The sequence below is a fragment of the Anabrus simplex genome, chromosome 4 (assembly GCF_040414725.1).
Source record: "Anabrus simplex isolate iqAnaSimp1 chromosome 4, ASM4041472v1, whole genome shotgun sequence".
NCBI classification, from domain to species: domain Eukaryota; kingdom Metazoa; phylum Arthropoda; class Insecta; order Orthoptera; family Tettigoniidae; genus Anabrus; species Anabrus simplex.
Window position 1 is genome coordinate 448511383 of NC_090268.1, and position 19053 is coordinate 448530435.

Below are 19053 nucleotides of genomic sequence, written 5' to 3' on the forward strand. Positions count from 1 at the left end.
GTTGATTAGCTCGTGTCGCTTGATGGTTGCGGGCTTTGCCTGTGATCTTAGTTACAAACAATCTCCCTCTACATGTGTATTGTCATTTACTTTGAGGCGGATTTATGGACTGTCTGACTTACGGCTTCGATCTGTGTAGTTACAGTCCTGTATTCGGAGGAGATCGTTGGTATTACCTTGTCCTGATAGATGTTTCTTGCTGTGAGGTGGATTTGCTGATGGATACTGTGATATGTCAGTGGCAGACTGACTGCTTTTTTTCCTGTGCGATGTGGAGCACTCCCAAAGAAACGAAGCATTTTTTCTGAAGTCTTTTAAGTAGCAGTCCATTGCTACACCCCGCAGGTTTGAGCCACGCGGGGTGATTGTTCTCATAAGTGTCTTGTTGTTCCTGGTATTTCGTTTGGATTTTCCACATAGTGGAAGACTGCATTTTACATAGAACGAATGTAACACAAATTCGTTTTGTACTGGAGAGTTCTATCAAGTGGGCTGAATCCAGTAAGATCTCAGGTTTCCAGGGTAAAGAATGACTAAATAATATCATAATAGTGGCTTTTTGTTTACGTTGATAACGGCAGGCCTTGTACACTCCACTGGATTTGGAAGTATTTATGTTTATACCACAAGCATATTGACATGAGCGATGATAATTAGCATGCATGAATACCTTCCTTTATCAGTAGTGGGTGTTTCCGATGTTTCATAGCGGTGGAGGTCGGTTCCCACAGTCGAATCTTCATATATCTGGAGATAGACTCTCTTCCTTCTCCAATTAGAAGGATCTCCACGTTACGTAGCTGTTTAGGAATTGGCAAGAGATTGGTTGAGTCTTATGAAGTGCAACTATTCACTACGGTGTGGGCGGTAGAATTACACCCATGGTATACTCCCCATGTGGATGGGGGCATTAGAATAACACCCACGGTATCCCCTGACTGTAGTAAGGGGTGATTAAAAGGGGCCATAAACTGTCTCGACTTGGGAGCGTGAGTTGCGACCACGGGGCACACAGCTGAGTCCTAATTTTGCTTCCACTTTCTTTAGTCAGGTTTCTCACTTTCATCCATCCTATCACTTGGTCAAGTCGATGCCAAGGCAGTCTTCTATTTTCACGCCCCTCATGGCCATTGTCTTTCTTTGGCCGATACTGTCATCTTTCGAATTGTCGGATCCCTTCCATTTATATCTCTGAATATTGATAAGGATGTACTTCCACTTAAAACAACAATCAGCACCACTAACAAAATCAGAGAAGAGAGCCCCTCATGTTCATTGTTTAACGTTCGGAGGGAGCTTTCTCTGTCTTTATGGGTTGGCGACCACGGGGCCCTTAGCTGAGTCGTGGCATTGCTTCCACTTACTTGTGCCAGGCTCCTCACTTTCATCTATATTATCCGACCTCTCTTGGCCAACTCTTGTTCTTTTCCGACACCGACGGTGTTACGTATGAATGCCTAGGAAGTCTTCCATTTTCGCGCCCTTCGTGGCCCTTGTCTTCCTTTGGCCTATACCTTGATTTTTCGAAGTATCGGACTCTTTCCATTTTTTTCTCTGATTAGTGTTATATAGAGGATGGTTGCCTAGTTGTACTTCCTCTGAAGACAATAATCACCAACACCACCACTCTCTGTCTTTAGTGTACCTGGCGGTACACCTCCGCGCCGCTAATTCAAACTTTGCGCCAGTTGAAACTCCTCTACTGGAGGAAGCCTGAACTCTAACAACCATGTGAATTCTAAAGGTTATCAGAAGATGTCGCTATCTGTAAATTTTGAAGAGTTCTGAACTGTGTCTTTTTCGATTTATTTTTGTTTTCTCTCTAGTGAGAAGTGTGAACATTCTCTTCTAGATGGCACTACTGAAGAAATACAACGGTGCACACTCGTGCGAAGTGAAAGAACTTTTTTTTTTTTTTTTTGAAGAATTTTAGTATGCATGGTTCATGTTTGTGGGTTACTGTAGTCACGTCCTAGTTCGTGAACCATGGGCAACGGCTGAGTGGCCTAGTAAGTGGTCCTGAAAGTCGGGATACCAGTTGCTAAGGAATGCGAGTGGGCATCTCGGACATATTCTGAGTCGTGGCCCTCCTTGTGCTCAGGCGGCTAGGACTATACAATTCACCGGTGGTCCCCGTTAGAAGAGAGATCCTCACTTGGACTATGTGCAAGTAGGGCAGCATCCTGCTTCATGAATTTACCGAGCTCAGAACACTTTAAGCAAGCCTCGGACCTATGGGAGTAATGGAGTCCCACTCCCATTTGACAGGCGAGGGACTCCTTGGAAACAACTTGGCGAACGAAATGGAATTCCATGGGGAGCTATCAATATTAATGGGGCTTATGGAAGAAAGAAGGTAGAACTGGCTGAGTCAGCAAAGAGGATGCATCTGGATGTGCTAGGAGTAAGTGATATTCGGGTAAGGGGAGATAACGAGGAAGAGATAGGAGATTATAAGGTGTACTTGACGGGTGTTAGAAAGGGAAGGACAGAGTCTGGGGTAGGGCTCTTTATCAGGAATACCATTGCACGCAACATAGTTTCTGTTAGGCGCGTAAATGAGCGAATGATGTAGGTAGATTTGTCAGAGGGAGGAATTAAGACAAGAATTGTGTCCTTGTATTCACCATGTGAGGGTGCAGATGAGGATGAAATTGACAAGTTTTATGAAGCATTGAGTGACATCGTGGGTCAGGGTCAACAGCATGGATAGATTAGTGCTAATGGGCGATTTCAATGCGAGAGTTGGGAATAGAACTGAAGGATACGAAAGGGTGATTGGTAAATGTGGGGAAGATATGGAAGCTAATGGGAATGGGAAGCGTTTGTTGGACTTCTGTGCTAGTATGGGTTTAGCTGTTACGAATACATTCTTCAAGGAATAAGGCTATTCACCGCTACACATGGGAGGCTAGGGGTACCAGATCCGTAATAGACTATATCTTAACAGACTCTGAATTCAGGAAATCTGTTAAGAATGTAAGAGTTTTTCGGGGATTTTTCGATGATACAGACCACTATCTGATCTGTAGTGAATTAAGTATCTCTAGGCCTAGGGTAGAGAAAGTGAAATCTGTCTGCAAACGAATAAGTGTAGAAAATCTCCAGGACGAGGAAATTAGACAGAAGTACATGGATATGATTAGTGAGAAGTTTCGAACAGTAGACAGTAAGCAGGTTCAGGATATAGAAAGTGAATGGGTGGCATACAGGGATGCTGTAGTAGAAACAGCAAGGGAATGCCTAGGAACAACTGTGTGTAAAGATGGGAAAAGGCGAACATCTTGGTGGAATGATGAAGTGAGAGCAGCCTGTAAACGTAAAAAGAAGGCTTATCAGAAATGGCTCCAAACAAGGGCCGAGGCAGACAGGGATTTGTACGTAGATGAAAGAAACAGAGCGAAACAAATAGTTGTTGAATCCAAAAAGAAGTCAAGGGAAGATTTTGGTAATAACCTGGAAAGGCTAGGTCAAGCAGCAGGGAAACCTTTCTAGACAGTAATAAAAAATCTTAGGAAGGGAGGGAAAAAGGAAATGAACAGTGTTTTGAGTAATTCAGGTGAACTCATAATAGACCCCAGGGAATCACTGGAGAGGTGGAAGGAATATTTTGAACATCTTCTCAATGTAAAAGGAAATCATCGTGGTGGTGTTGCAAACAGCCAAGCTCATGGGGAGGAGGAAAATGATGTTGGTGAAATTATGCTTGAGGAAGTGGAAAGGATAGTAAATAAACTCCATTGTCATAAGGCAGCAGGAATAGATGAAATTAGACCTGAAATGGTGAAGTACAGTGGGAAGGCAGGGATGAAATGGCTTCATAGAGTAGTAAAATTAGCGTGGAGTGTTGGTAAGGTACCTTCAGATTGGACAAAAGCAGTAATTGCACCTATCTACAAGCAAGGAAACAGGAAGGATTGCAACAACTATCGAGGTATCTCATTGATTAATATACCAGGCAAAGTATTCACTGACATCTTGGAAAGGAGGGTGCGATCAGTCGTTGAGAGGATGTTGGATGAAAACCAGTGTGGTTTCAGACCACAGAGAGGCTGTCAGGATCAGATTTTCAGTATGCGCCAGGTAATTGAAAAATGCTACGAGAGGAATAGGTAGTTGTGTTTATGTTTCGTAGATCTAGAGAAAGCATATGACAGGGTACCGAGGGAAAAGATGTTCGCCATACCGGGGGACTATGGAATTAATGGTATATTATTAAAATCAATCAAGGGCATTTATGTTGACAATTGGGCTTCAGTGAGAATTGATGGTAGAATGAGTTCTTGGTTCAGGGTACTTACAGGAGTTAGACAAGGCTGTAATCTTTCACCTTTGCTGTTCATAGTCTACATGGATCATCTGCTGAAAGGTATAAAATGGCAGGGAGGGATTCAGTTAGGTGGAAATGTAGTAAGCAGTTTAGCCTATGCTGACGACTTGGTCTTAATGGCAGACTGTGCCGAAAGCCTGCAGTCTAATAACTTGGAACTTGAAAATAGGTGCAATGAGTATGGTATGAAAATTAGCCTCTCGAAGACTAAATTGATGTCAGTAGGTAAGAAATTCAACAGAATTGAAGGTCACATTGGTGATACAAAGCTAGAACAGGTCGATAATTTCAAGTATTTAGGTTGTGTGTTCTCCCAGGATGGTAATATAGTAAGTGAGATTGAATCAAGGTGTAGTAAGGCTAATGCAGTGAGCTCGCAGTTGCGATCAGCAGTATTCTGTAAGAAGGAAGTCAGCTCCCAGACGAAAATATCTTTACATCGGTCTGTTTTCAGACCAACTTTGCTTTACGGGAGCGAAAGCTGGGTGGACTCAGGATATCTTATTCATAAGTTAGAAGTAACAGACATGAAAGTAGCAAGAATGATTGCTGGTACAAACATGTGGGAACAATGGCAGGAGGGTACTTGGAATGAGGAGATAAAGGCTAATTTAGGAATGAACTCGATGGATGAAGCTGTACGCATAAACCGGCTTCGGTGGTGGGGTCATGTGAGACGAATGGAGGAGGATAGGTTACCTAGGAGAATAATGGACTCTGTTATGGAGGGTAAGAGAAGTAGAGGGAGACCAAGACGACGATGGTTAGACTCGGTTTCCAACGATTTAAAGATAAGAGGTATAGAACTAAATGAGGCCACAACACTAGTTGCAAATCGAGGATTGTGGCGACGTTTAGTAAGTTCTCAGAGGCTTGCAGACTGAACGCTGAAAGGCATAACAGTCTATAATGATAATGTATGTATGTATGTATTTTAGTATGCATAAGTTTGTTCTTTGTTCAATTTCTTTCAGTCATTGTTTAGGTTGGCTGTATAATCCTTCTCTTTCCGCCAGTTTTGAATTCGACCAATGAGTAATTTTTTGTAATTAATTTTCCATCAATCCTAGATGTCTTCTTCAGTTTTGGCTTGTAATCTTTTGGCCGTCCAATAAAATGCTTATGGGCGGGTGTTATCATTCATGAAAGGTCTCGAATGTTCCGCGAGGGTATATAAACTGCCGATTTTCGGGTCTCGGCGCCACTTCAGTAACATCTATCATTGTGTAAATTATGTACCAGGGGGCGGGAAGCGCCTCTTTCTTCGGGCAGCAGTTCAACCATCAGGTAATGGCCGTTTTATAACTTATTTTCTTGCTAGCTCAGCAGTTTAACTCTCGGGGCGGGTTCGAAACTTTCCTCATGTAACCTATATTTCTAATGTAAAAGACACTTGGTATAAATTCTGTTTCTTAACTACAAATTGGGATAGAGATTGCTTAACACTCTCGAGCTCCCACTCATTGTGCCTTGAGGTGACTACGTTTTCATAACCGTTTTTCTTCTCTTCGTAATGTAATAAAATTTTCTTATCGTGTCACCTCCATAGTATGGGATTAGCCCCTGTATTACTGGCCGAGGGCCACCTAGGTATTAAGAAGTTTCATGTAGGAGTGCAAGCTACGCCTGCAGTCAAGTTGGTTTGTTGGGCCATTTAATTAACCCAGTATTTGTTTTCTTCATGTGAATGCCCGGTAGGTTGGGTAGAAGATACCCCCGTTTCACTGCATGTGTGCCTTAAGGGCAGTTAGGAATGAAGGTTGTTTTAGCCTTTGACAGGCTGGTAAAATTGAGAGAGGGTCTGCTCTTTTCATCTTAACATTGTAATTAGGAGCAAGCGCTCCTTGTACGTAGGGGTTTTCTGCCCTGTAACTATTGTGGTGGTGAGGTGAGAGCTCAGAAATTAATCTTGGGGCTCTGTAAATTCTTAAATTGTTAACCTGCTACTTGGTACCTGTCACATCTTTGTTATTTGTTGTCATTTGTTGATTTTGAAAAGAAAATATAACCTTTGTTAAAGTTTTAAATTAACTTTAATTTCGTACGTTGAGACCTGTTCATCCCAGCACCTTCTTTCACCTCTAACTACCACGGGTAACTCCGTAACATTTAGGAAAGGATTTGTATTTAATCGTGAAGATTAAATCTTGAATATGCCGATATTTTTGAGATGTGCGATATCAGGGTTATCGGTCTATAATTTTGTGGGAAAAGTATATCCTTTCCTGGCTTTGGAATGACTATCATCCTCCCAGTCTTCCAGGCCTATGGAAAGTATCCCAGTTTTAAACAAGCCGAAAAAAAGGGTAGTAAAATGTATAACTGCCTTATATGGCAGTGATTTAATTCCTTTGTTCGACACCTGTCATCATCGGGAGACTTCTTCTCGTTTAGGTTGTTTATAACCATGCGGACCTCGCGAGGCTGGATATCTTGAATGTCATTGTCAGGTGTCCATTGTCGTTTGAAAGCTAAGGCTTTTCTGCGTATCTCACGTTCCGTCGTTCGTCTTCGTCACTTAGATCGTGGGTTACGCATTGACTTTCAACTGAGTCAGCAAAAGCGCCCGCTTTATCGTAAGGGGAGAAGACCAAGCCGTTACGGCCGTGAATAACACGCCGGTGTTCCTTGGTTCGAATCAGGCTGCGAGTAATACGCCAAAAGTCGCGGTCTGTCTCGTGTTCTGAGAGATGTCGGCAGAATTCCTCCCATCTCTCAATCTTACTTTGTAGCAAACGATTGCGGACTTTACGGGCTAATTCCTTGTATTCCGCCCGACCTGCTGGGTCGCGGAACTGTTGCCGTCTTTTCCTGTAACTATTTTTAATTTGGATCAAATCCTTCAGGAAATCCGGCGTGGGTTGGCGACCACGGGGCTCTTAGCTGAGTCCTGGCATTGCCTCCACTTACTTGTGCCAGCCTCCGCACTTTCATCTATCCTATCCGACCTCTCTTGGTCAACTCTTGTTCTTTTCCGACCCCGACGCTATTAGGTTTGCGAGGGCTATGGAATCTTTCATTTTCATGCCTTTCGTGGCCCTTGTCTCCCTTTGGCCGATATCTTCATTTTTCGAAGTGTCGGTGCCCTTCCATTTTTTCTCTCTGATTAGTGTTACATAGAGGATGGTTGCCTAGTTGTACTTCCTCTTAAAACAATAATCACCACCACCACCACCAATGTAACAGGTACCATATATATATATATTTTAAATTTCACAATCAGCCAATAACAATGTAACAATGTACCAGTAGTAATAAACAGGTCTAGTAAAGACAAGATTGGTGGTATGGATAAAACTTGGGCTTGAAGTCCTCACTTAACAATTCCTGAGCTACACACTTAGCTTTACAAAGATCACCGTTTTATGCAAGGGCAGAACACCCCTCAATATATGGAGCACTTGTTCCCAGAGGCACTTTTACAACGCTAGAAAAGAGCTGACACGCTCTCAGTTTTCCAAGCCTATTCAAGGCAATATCAGACCTTACAATTACTTGCCATCAAGGCACAATTTACAAAAGAAACAGGGTATCTCGTACCCAACCTACAGGGCCTTCGTGTAAAAGAAATAACAGCTAAATAAATGGCCCGAACACAAAATGAAAGGAGGCGAATTCTTGCACTCCTCGATGTGACTTCTTAAAACCTAACGGGCACTAGGCCGATGAAACAAGGGCTATTCCCAAACTATGGAAGTGATTCGTATAAGAATAATTTAAGGCATTATAGAAAGGAAGAAAACCAGTTACGAAACGTAGTCACCTCAAACCAATATGAAGGGGAGCTCGAGAGGGTGCATCACTCTCTATCGCCGATTTACAGTTAAAGATTTTATGAAGTTTTACATCAGCCAGCAAAATATTACATTCTTAGAAAAGTAGGTTACATGGTAAAAGTTTCGGAGCTATCCCTCGGGTTGAACTGCGGAGCTAGCTAAAGGTGAAGATGTTAAGTGACCATACCTTTTCGAAGTACTGCGTCCTGATGAAAGAGGCACTTCCCGCCTCCTGCTTCACATACACACACTTAGATGATGATCAAGTGGCCAAGAGACGAGAAAATCCGCAGTTTATAAACCCTCGGGGAAACGTCGAGACCTTTCATGAATAAATTATCCACACCCACTAAACTTTATTGGCTACCTTAAAGTTACACACTAAATCGACGAAGAAGTCTGTAGGCTGAAAATTAATTACAGAAATTAGGGATTGGCTGAATTCAAAACTGGCGGAAAGAAAATATAAATGTTGCCAACCCAAAGATGAATGAACAAAATTTAGTAAAAAATAACTCATGAATACAAAATTTCTTCAAAAAATGTTCTTTCACTTCGCAACAGGATGCATGATTATAGTTATTGTAGTGACATCTATGAGAGAATGCCTACACTTCTTGATCAATGGAAAACAAAACAAGTTGAAATTCACACAGTGGTGGCAACTTCATAATCACAAAATTACGGTAGTGAGATCTTCTGAGGAAAAGTTTAAGTAGGTCTAGTTCCAAGTTCAGTGTTACTCCTGTAGAGGAGTTCTACTTGCCACAAGATTTAAATGTGCGGCGTAGAGGTGTACCTCCCGGTACATACCTCCCCTCCAAAAAATGTCCTTCAAAGGGCTGATACAGAAGAATTTTGAAAAAAAAAATATTTCAAGAAAGAAAAAAATTCAAGTTTTTTGGGAAGTAGATAGGTAAAAGGTAGATTAACTCCAGCTTGAGAGTGTCTATGTTGCCGTAGGAATGTAAGATACAAGTGAATATTTTTGACGGCAAATCCTGCCGCCGCCGTTGCCGATATCCATTAGAGGTCTCCCGGACCCCTTAAGTACCCTCAGGTACACCTCTCCCGCTACTATGAAAGGGGTAGTCGTCGTGAAGGACGCCGCAGATCAGAAGTGTGTTTACAGTCGCCAGATGAGTTGGCGGTTTGTGCGCCGCACTACAGCCTTTGCAGGGGAGATGGACTCCGGTGCGCGTACACAGGTAAACATCACGGGAGTGGAGTGGGTCCGTACCTCACCTCAGTGGCGGTACGGCGACGAACGGCTGCGGGGCACTGAAACAGTAAGATCTCGGCGAGAGAAAAGTGTTGTTGGAGACTTGATAATAGAGGTGGTGATGCTGAGGACCGGGCGGCATGGACTGCACTTTGCCACTTTTGTGGATTTGTAGGAGACGGGGGCTTGGTAATGGCCACAAGGAGTTGACAGCATGGAAACCCGAGGAAAAGATCGTACATGTCAAAATCTACATATATATATATATAAAACCAAAATCAACTAGTTTGGGGCAGAAGGCCACCAAAGGAACATAAAATTTAGATTGCTGTTAAATGTTGATGGCTAAACTAACAATGACGTTACACATGTTTTACCTGAGAGATATGGACCCTATAGATCATCTCGGTGGCTGGATTACTCACCAACAATGTTACTGGAGTTAGGAAATCCGAAATAGTGCACGGCCCATGAAATCTGGGGCAAGCTTGCCCGCGGGAGAAAAGTTTTTTACCATGACTTGATCTCCTACTTTTAGATTGGTGGGCCTCCGTCCACGATCATATCTTTCCCTAACCTTTTCATGAGAAGCTTTAAGATTGGCCTTAGCCTTCTTCCATAGATCTCTAATGTTATCGGGATCTATTGTCTCTGGTAGAATATCATTAAGTGACCAAAGGTTAGAGACCGTCGTGTTAGGCACAAATTTAAACATTAAGGAAGCAGGAGTGAACTTACGAGATTCATGAACCGCCGAAATGAATAATCATCATGTTGAAATGCAATAAGCGCCGATCTCAAATTACGATTGACCCTCTCAGCCAGAGATGGTTGAGGATAATACGCCTAAGTAGTTACATGAGAGATGGACAGATCATAACAGAATTTACAGAAGAGATGGCAGGTAAAGGCTTTAGCATTATCAGAAACTATATATTGACACGGGACCAAAATAAGAAAAGATGGTATTTAAACAAGCGTTGGTGGACTGAGCGGTGGCCCTTGTCTTCCTTTGGCCGATATCTTCATTTTTCGAAGTGTCGGACAACTTCCATTTTTTCCCTCTGATTAGTGTTATATAGAGGATAGTTGCCTAGTTGTACTTCCTCTTAAAAAATAATCACCACCACCACCACTAACAGTTGGAACCACAACTTTCATCTTTTGATCATGCCTCGATGGGCAACATAAAACCCCATTCCTCATCACATAAGGGACGATATGTTCCCCAGAAGAAAGGGTTTCCATGATAGGGGCCAGCACTGGATCTTCACGCTGACACTTTTCAATATCCCTAAACAACATGGAGGCATTTACACCAGGAGGTATGGCCTCGGGAAGAGAAGGACTATCTTCCAATTCAGAGGTCTCCACATCATTAGAAAACATACGGCTTAGTCCGTCTGCCACATTTTCAGATCCTCTTATATGCCCAACGTCAAACTAGAAGGCAGAAATCCTGATGGCCCAGCGGGCTATACGACCAGTACGACGCGGCCTAGCTAAGACCCAACTTAAGACTTGATTGTCTGTTTCCAAGTCGAATTTGACATGTTCCAGATAGAGGCAGAACGTCTCTAGTGCAAATAAGACTGCCAAACTCTCAAGTGCATAGATGGAATATTTGGCTTCTTGAGACGATAGTGTCCTAGATGCATAGGCAATGGGTCGCCTTCCGAGTTCAGTCTCTTGAAGAAGCACTGTAGCCACCGCTGACGACAACGCGTCAGTTTGAACGATGAATTCCTTCGAGAAATCAGACATAGCAAGGACAGGGGCATTACAAAGATCTAGTTTCAGGTCTTCGAAAGCGGCTTGTTGAGAAGGCCCCCACTCGAATCTGACGCCTTTTGCTAAGAAGTAAGTTCAAGGGCGCAGCTCTGTTAACGAAGTTAGGGATAAATTTACTGAAGAAATTCACCATGCCTATGAATCTGGCAATACCTTTAATGTCCTTAGGAGGTTTGAAATCACGGATGGCCTGTGTTCTGGAATGATCAATAGTGACACAATCGGGGTACACAATATGCCCTAGAAATGACATGGAAGGCTTAGCAAAGGCTACCTTAGATAACCTCACCGTTAACCCTGCCTTACGGAGGCGATTAAGGACCTTTTCAGATGATCAAGTTGTTCTTCAAAGGTCTCAGAAAATACGACGACATCATCGGGTTTATGGTATAAATATTCAAGCTTGATGTCAGAGAAACCCTATCTAGTAGTCTCGTGAGCACAGCTGCTCCCGTTGGGAGCCCGATAGGCACGCGGTTGTACTCATACAAGTTCCAATCCGTGGCAAAATCTGTTAGATGTTTTGATTCCTCAGCCAGAGATATTTGATTGTACGCCTGATTGAGGTCTAAGATGGTGAAGAACTTAGCTTTCAGAAACCATGAAAAACAAGAGTGGAGGTCTGGAAGAAGCACAGATTGTAACACCACCTTCCGATTTAAAGCCGTATAGTCAATCACAGGCCTGAAGCCACCTTGGAGTTTCGGGACTAAGAAAATAGGCGACGAATATGCCGACTTAGAGGGCCGAATTATACCGTCCTTCAGCATCTGATCTATGATCTCCTTCAGAGCCTTCATTTTAGATGTAGATAACCTATAAGGTGGAAATCGAACTGGAATCGAATCCTTAACTTCGATCTTGTATTCGATAAGGTCAGTAACACCGAGAGTATCAGAGAAAACACCTGGAAACGACTGACACAGCTTACGAATCCTCTCAGCCTGCTCCTCAGGTAGATGTCTAAGGTCTAACAACGTCTCATCCTGGGTAGGCGAAACAGGTGAACATGACACAGAATTACATTTTAATAAGGGGACTACAATTACTAGCAAATTTGAAGGTGCACGACTTGCTCTGAATGTCGAGGATTAGACCAGTGTGAGACATGAAATCTGCTCCTATATAATGGGGCAAGACAAGTGCTTGGCCACAGAGTTTTACTTTCCAAGCAAATTTAGAAATACGAATTTTGGCAAGTAGGAAACCCAACATTTCTAATGGGGAAGAATTAGCCGAAACACATTGAACCGAAGACGAACGATAATCAGGAAATTTACGGACAGACTTTAATTTGGAATGCCACTCAGCCGAAATAATGGAACAAACACACCCAGAGTCCAATAGAGCAGTAAACGGTTCGTTATTCAACTCAATTTTGAGAAAAGGTACCGGTGCGGGGGTCTCCGCCGCAATCCTAAGACATACTTTAGGACCTCCGAATGATCAATTGGAAGAGCCCTGACGTTTCCCCGAGCTTTCGCCGGGTTTAGCAGGGGCTGAGCCTGAAGAAGGTGAGCACGCCGACTCAGCCGATGCCACTAGTCACTTTTGGCAATTTGCGTTGTTGGAAGTTGCACCAGAAGTTGAACAGGACGGGGTGCTATTGACATTAGGGCAATTCTTGGCAAGGTGATTACATGAGCCATACTTGAAACACCCTTGTGATGACCCTGCTACATTCTTTGGCCCATTGGGTTTGATCAAAGAGCACTTGTTGCCGAGATGTTCCGTAGACCCACACGCATAGCACTTACGGGTGGTTATGGTTTGGCGAGGGTGAGGCCGAAAATTACTCGAGGATGGAGGGGGGCTCCTTAGCAACACGTAATGTGTCGGCATACGTAACTCCTTCGGCTGAGACAGCCATTGCTTCTAACTCAGCAAAAGTTTGCAGACGCGACAAAAAAACACAAGTATGATCTATAGGTTGGCGAAATGCCTTCCACAATAGCCTGCACAATTTGATCTTCAGGGAAATGAAGGGCAAATACCCTTGTGTAGAACTTAATGTCTTGGATGAAGTAGTCAAGATTTTCATCCAGTCGCTGTACTCTATAATATTACCTCTGAATTAATGAAGACCTTGCCTGAGCAGAAATGAAATTAGCTAGCAGATGGGCGTGGAAGTCTTCAATAGATGATTGTTCAGCAATTGCTCTGACTATTTTATCCGAGAGGACTCCTATGGAGTAAGCGTAAATAATTTGACACGGGGAAAGAGAAAATACTAGAGCGTGATCTTGGAATTCAACCCAAAACGTTAAGAAATCTACTATATCATTAGTGGAATTAATGGAAAAATTAGAAATACCCCTAAGAAACATCGCCAAAGGATGAGGCAATCTACTGAACACAGGTGACATAGTAGGTAACGGTCTAGGGGGTGAAGATGCTTCAGAGACAGCATTGTTCAAAAAGAATGGTGAAACGCATGTACGACGCTCAGATTCATTTCCTAATGGGGCAGCAGTTTGTTGAGTAGCTACCGATTTTCCGCTTTCTACATTCCTGGACGGGTCTTCTTCTCTTACCATGTATACAACAGCGGCTTGATGAGTCTTGGGGGTAGCCGACCCAGTTAACAATTGACTAACTTTACTGGACATATTAGAAAGTTCTTCTACAATATTACTTGCCTCCTTACTCTGAACTTCGTTTAACTTAAGAGACAATAGATCGCTATCTCTACGGTGAAAATGGAACAATCTATCCTGTACTCTTTTAAGTTGATTGGGCGATGGATCACTTACTTCCAAAAAACTAACTACAGATGCTAGCTCCGTATTGTTGTCCGTGATCGTGGAGAGAGCCTCATCAACATCTATTCCTCCCAAAGTTGGGGTACTAATTGGCAATTCAGGGGATTCCTTAAGCTTGGTGGTACCGGCTGCAACCGTGCCTCCAGATTGAACATTTCTAATAGATAATTCATTAATCAATTCCTCCTTGCGCAAGTAGCCGACATGGAGGACTTCGCAAGGGTCGGACATGATGACAGAAACTTTACAAATTTAGACAAATAGAAACAGAAAATTCCAGCGACCGAGAGAATTGTTAGAGTACAAATCGAATGCAGTGTTTAGCCGTTAAAAGGGGCTTAATTGAGACATATTCAACCAAGCTCTGCTACAACTTGTTATCGTGGTTGGTGGACCAGCTGAGGTGAAAGAAGCTGCCGGGGTGAATGGGTCTAACTACGAAATCGAAGTTACTTTAAAAATGTAACAAAGGTTATATATATATTATATATATATTTTAAATTTCACAATCAGCCAATAACAATGTAACAATGTACCAGTAGTAATAAACAGGTCTAGTAAAGACAAGATTGGTGGTATGAATAAAACTTGGGCTTCAAGTCCTCACTTAACAATTCCTGAGCTACACACTTAGCTTTACAAAGATCACCATTTTATGCAAGGGCAGAACACCCCTCAATATATGGAGCACATGCTCCCAGGGGCACTTTTACAACACTAGAAAAGAGCTGACACGCTCTCAGTTTAATTACAGAAATTAGGGATTGGCTGAATTCAAAACTGGCGGAAAGAAAAGATAAATGTTGCCAACCCATAGATGAATGAACAAAATTTAGTAAAGAAATAATTTATGAATACAAAATTTCTTCAAAAAAAGTTCTTTCACTTCGCACCAGGGTGCATGATCATAGTTTCTGTAGTGACATCTATGAGAGAATATCTACACTTCTTGATCAATGGAAAACAAAACAAGTTGAAATTCACACAGTACTGGCGACTTCATAATCACAAAATTACGGTAGTGACATCTTCTGAGGAAAATTTTAAGTAGGTCTAGTTCCAAGTTCAGTGTTACTCCTGTAGAGGAGTTCTAATTGGCGCAAGATTTAAATATTTGGCGTAGAGGTGTACCTCCCGTTACAATTATTATTATTATTATTATTACTATTATTATTATTATCTTTACGGGTTTACCCGTGGAATGCAGAGGTGAAAGAAGGCGCGGGATTTAATGGGTCTAACTACAAAGCTGAGATATTGATTAAAATTGCATTAAATATTATATTTTCAAAAATAGCAAAACCATTTTCACATAAAATTTCAGATTTTAACGAGTAACAACAAGTCAAATCAGGTACAATACCAGGAAAGCCAAGTTTTAGAGATTTTTTACAATCTGGGCCACAAGCCCTAATTTTTACAATTTCTGAGCACTCAGCTCACAACCACATATTACCTCAGGGCAGAAATCCCCTCATTACATGGAGCACTTGCTCCCACCTAGCATTGTCAGGCCACCTAGAGGCACATATCCAAATACAAGAAAGAGCTGACCCGCTCTCAATTTTTCAAGCCTATCAAAGGCCACAACGGACTTTACTATTAACTGCCCTCAAGGCACACTTACAAAGAAACAGGGGTATCTGGTAGGTTTTTTAAAACCTAAGAGGCAGTAGGCCGATGAACCAGGGGCTATTCCCAAACTATGGAGGTGACTCGTATAAGAAAATTTAATACATTAAGGAAGAGAAAGTTACCAAAACGTAGTCACCTCAAGGCAAAAATGAAGGGGAGCTCGAGAGGTTAAAGCACTCTCTATTCCTGATTTACAGTTAAAGATATATGAAGTTTTACAAAAGTGACGGCAATTTACATGTTTGAAAATAGGTTACATAATAAGGTTTCTGACCTTCCCCGCGTGTTAAACTGCTGAGAGGTTACATAATAAGGTTTCTGACCTTCCCCGCGTGTTAAACTGCTGAGCTAGCAAGAAATAAAGATGGTTAAGTGGCCATTACCTTGTTGAAGAGCTGCTGCCGGATGAAAGAGGCGCTTCCTGCCTCCTGCTACACTTCCATACACTAGGCTAGATGTTGTTCGAGTGGCGGAGAGCCCGGAAAATCAGCAGTTTTTATACTCTCGGGGAAGATTTGAGACCTTTCAAGAATAATTAAGACACACCCACAGTCGTTTATTGGGTAGCTTACAGTTACACATCCAAATCGAAGAAGAAAGACACGATTGCTCAAAAATTAATTACATAAATTCTGGATTGGCTAAGTTCAAAACTGGCGGAAAGAAAAGATTTATATTGCCAACCCACAAATGAAAGAACGAATTTAGTAAAGAACAAACTTATAAACACAAAATTTCTTCAAATATAGTTCTTCCACTTCGCACCAGGGTGCGTGGTCATAGTTTTTGTAGATACATCTATCAGAGAATGTCCACACTTCTTGATCAATAGAAAACAAAAAAGCTGAACTCCACACAGTACTGACAACTTCGTAATCACAAAATTGACGGTAGTGACATCTTCTGAGAAAACTTATGAGTTGATACAGTTCTTAAAGTTCAGAGTTTCTTCTGTAGAGGAGTACTTTAAGGCGGAAAATTCAAATGTGGGGCGTAGAATTGTACTAGCCTATTATTATTATTATTATGGACCCTGGAGCGAGCCGCATCACCGCTGCTTGGCGGTAAATTACGTCTGCCGTTACTGGCAGGGTTGACAATGTTACCAGCGCCATTATTGAGCGCGGGCAAGTTCGCGGGATGTTTAGCAGCATTAATGATGTATCTCCACCCATTGTGGAACTTACTGTTAAGGTGAACAATGGCACTCATCTGGGACTAGAAAATCAATAGTCCTATTATAAAATTTTGTTATTTCCACATCTAGCACATCAGGCAGACGGCTCCACTCCGGATAAAATGTAGGCTCTGTGGGGGCGTAAACCCTGATGTCGGTGTCTGTCTGATGTTGCTGAAGTATTCTCCCCATAGGACTTATCGTCCTGGAGTTCCAGTCAGGGTGCTTCGAATTTAAGTCACCCCCTATGATGGAACAATTATGGCTAGGATTATTTAGTGAAGCATCAATCTCCGCCGTGTATAGCGGAGCTTTGGGGGGTAAATAGGCCGCGATAATCCGATAGTGATAGTTTGCATGTCTATTCTCGATACAGTGAGACTCTATAGCGCTGAGAGGGAGAGGGTCAATGACGTGATGTGTAAGTTTAGCACGGCCACTCCCCAGCCCTATCTGTCGGCTCAGTCTTTGCGGTAAACCGCGAAGTTTATAATTTGGGATGGCATATGAGGTTTTAGACACGTTTCTCCCCAGCAAGAGGAAATCGATGTTATGCTCAGAAATAAACGACTCAAGTTCGTATTTCTGAGCAGAAACACCCTTACAATTCCAAGCACAGACTGTAAGGTCCATAGTCAGAAAACGACAGTCGCGATTTAGGGTTCCGAGAAATACTGCATGGCAGCACTTATCAGTACTCCAATTTTGGCAATTGCAGTCTTACATGTCCTTAGCTTAGTTGCAGTATCTTTTAGGATAGGCAAGAGTCTAGGGGAATTAATTTGTCTCGCAAGGTTCAAAATGTCGCTTATGCCTGACACATCGGAGATAGGTGACCCTTCCACCTGGGAGGGGGGTCAGGTTTCGATGCGGTAAGGGGGGCCTGGGTTCCTCCGGCTGCTGCAGCAAAGGAGAAGTTGGGTTCGACTTCTATTGAGGGAGGTAGAGTCCTGTTTTTCGCAGATATCAGAAACTCTCGGACCATTTTCTGTTCCATGTTTTTCTGAAAATGTTGGCAGCCCCTCCAAGAGGCGAGGTGCTAACCCAGGCAATTAACGCACTTACCTGGTGCCTCCGCGGCGGGGGGGGGGGAAGGCAGCAGCTGAGTGGTTTTCACCACACTTGACGCAGCACAAAGGCATCTTGCAATAATTAGCAGTATGCCCTTACCGCTGAAATCGAAAACACTGAGAAGGGCCCTCGCGACCCTTAAATGCCTGAATTTTGACCGAGGATCCGCACAGATATTTAACAGAATAGATGGTCTAGCTGAACTTATCTTTGGGGAGGATGACACTTAGGGGTATCGATTTCTTGCTTGTAGCATTTTTACGTGTACGCACGTCCTGAAGTTTGTACCCAAGGGCCACGAGCTCCTCTCTAACCCAGTCCACGCCGAGTGTGAAAATAATATTCCTGATGATAACCTTAAGGAGCCTCTGACTCGCCAGCTGGTGAGTGTAGAAGCCCTTATTATTCTCCTCGAAATATTGCTTCATGATTCGTTAGTCCTCCTCATTAGCGGCGTGAAACTTTAACGCTTCCCAGAACACTCGGATATCGCCAGTGCAGCTGTAGTAGTGGTGCTGATACTCCGACTTATCAGCAACCACTATGGGTGGCACAGAGACTTTAGCAGGGACGATCTCCATGGCCTCGCCCTCCTCTCCTGATGGGGGGTTCTGCCCTGTCTTATTTCGCGGCTCGGTCGCGGTGGTAGTCTCATTATGTCAAGGAAGCTGAGAGGGGACAGAACTCGAGGAGGGTTGTTGCTCATCCGCTGTTCGGGGTTGTATCGGCTGAGACACAAAGGCTACCTGATTCAAATTGCCCTCTGTGGTCCAGGTAGCAAGTACACCAAAGGAATTTGCTGTAGCAACAGGCTTTTCCTTGGCTTTCGCCTTTCGCCGCTCTAGGAGCTGTTTTCCGATCACACGCCTCATTCCCTTCACGGCAGGGTGCCATTTCGGGAACATTTCGGGTACAGCAGCTGGGATCTTCCCGGTTTTAGCATACTCGCTGACCATGTCAGCAGTGATCCTAGGGAAAACAGTTATATATGAAACGGCCCGAGAAGCTGGCAAGCTCCGAAACGGGGATCCGCTCATTTCTGAACTCCCCGTGGATCCGCATGATAATAAATAATCTCCCCCACCTCCCGGCGGGGGGTTACCAGCCATCCTTACAAACTACAGTGCACTCAAACAGTCGCACACACCAAAATTAAAGCAATAACCAGCAACGCAACAAGCACAGATAACACAGTCGATTTACCTTGTCCAACCCGGTAGTGCTCAAAGTGTACATAGAGGTAAACAATTCAGCACAGAGGTAATGAAACAAGACACAAAAACCCACAA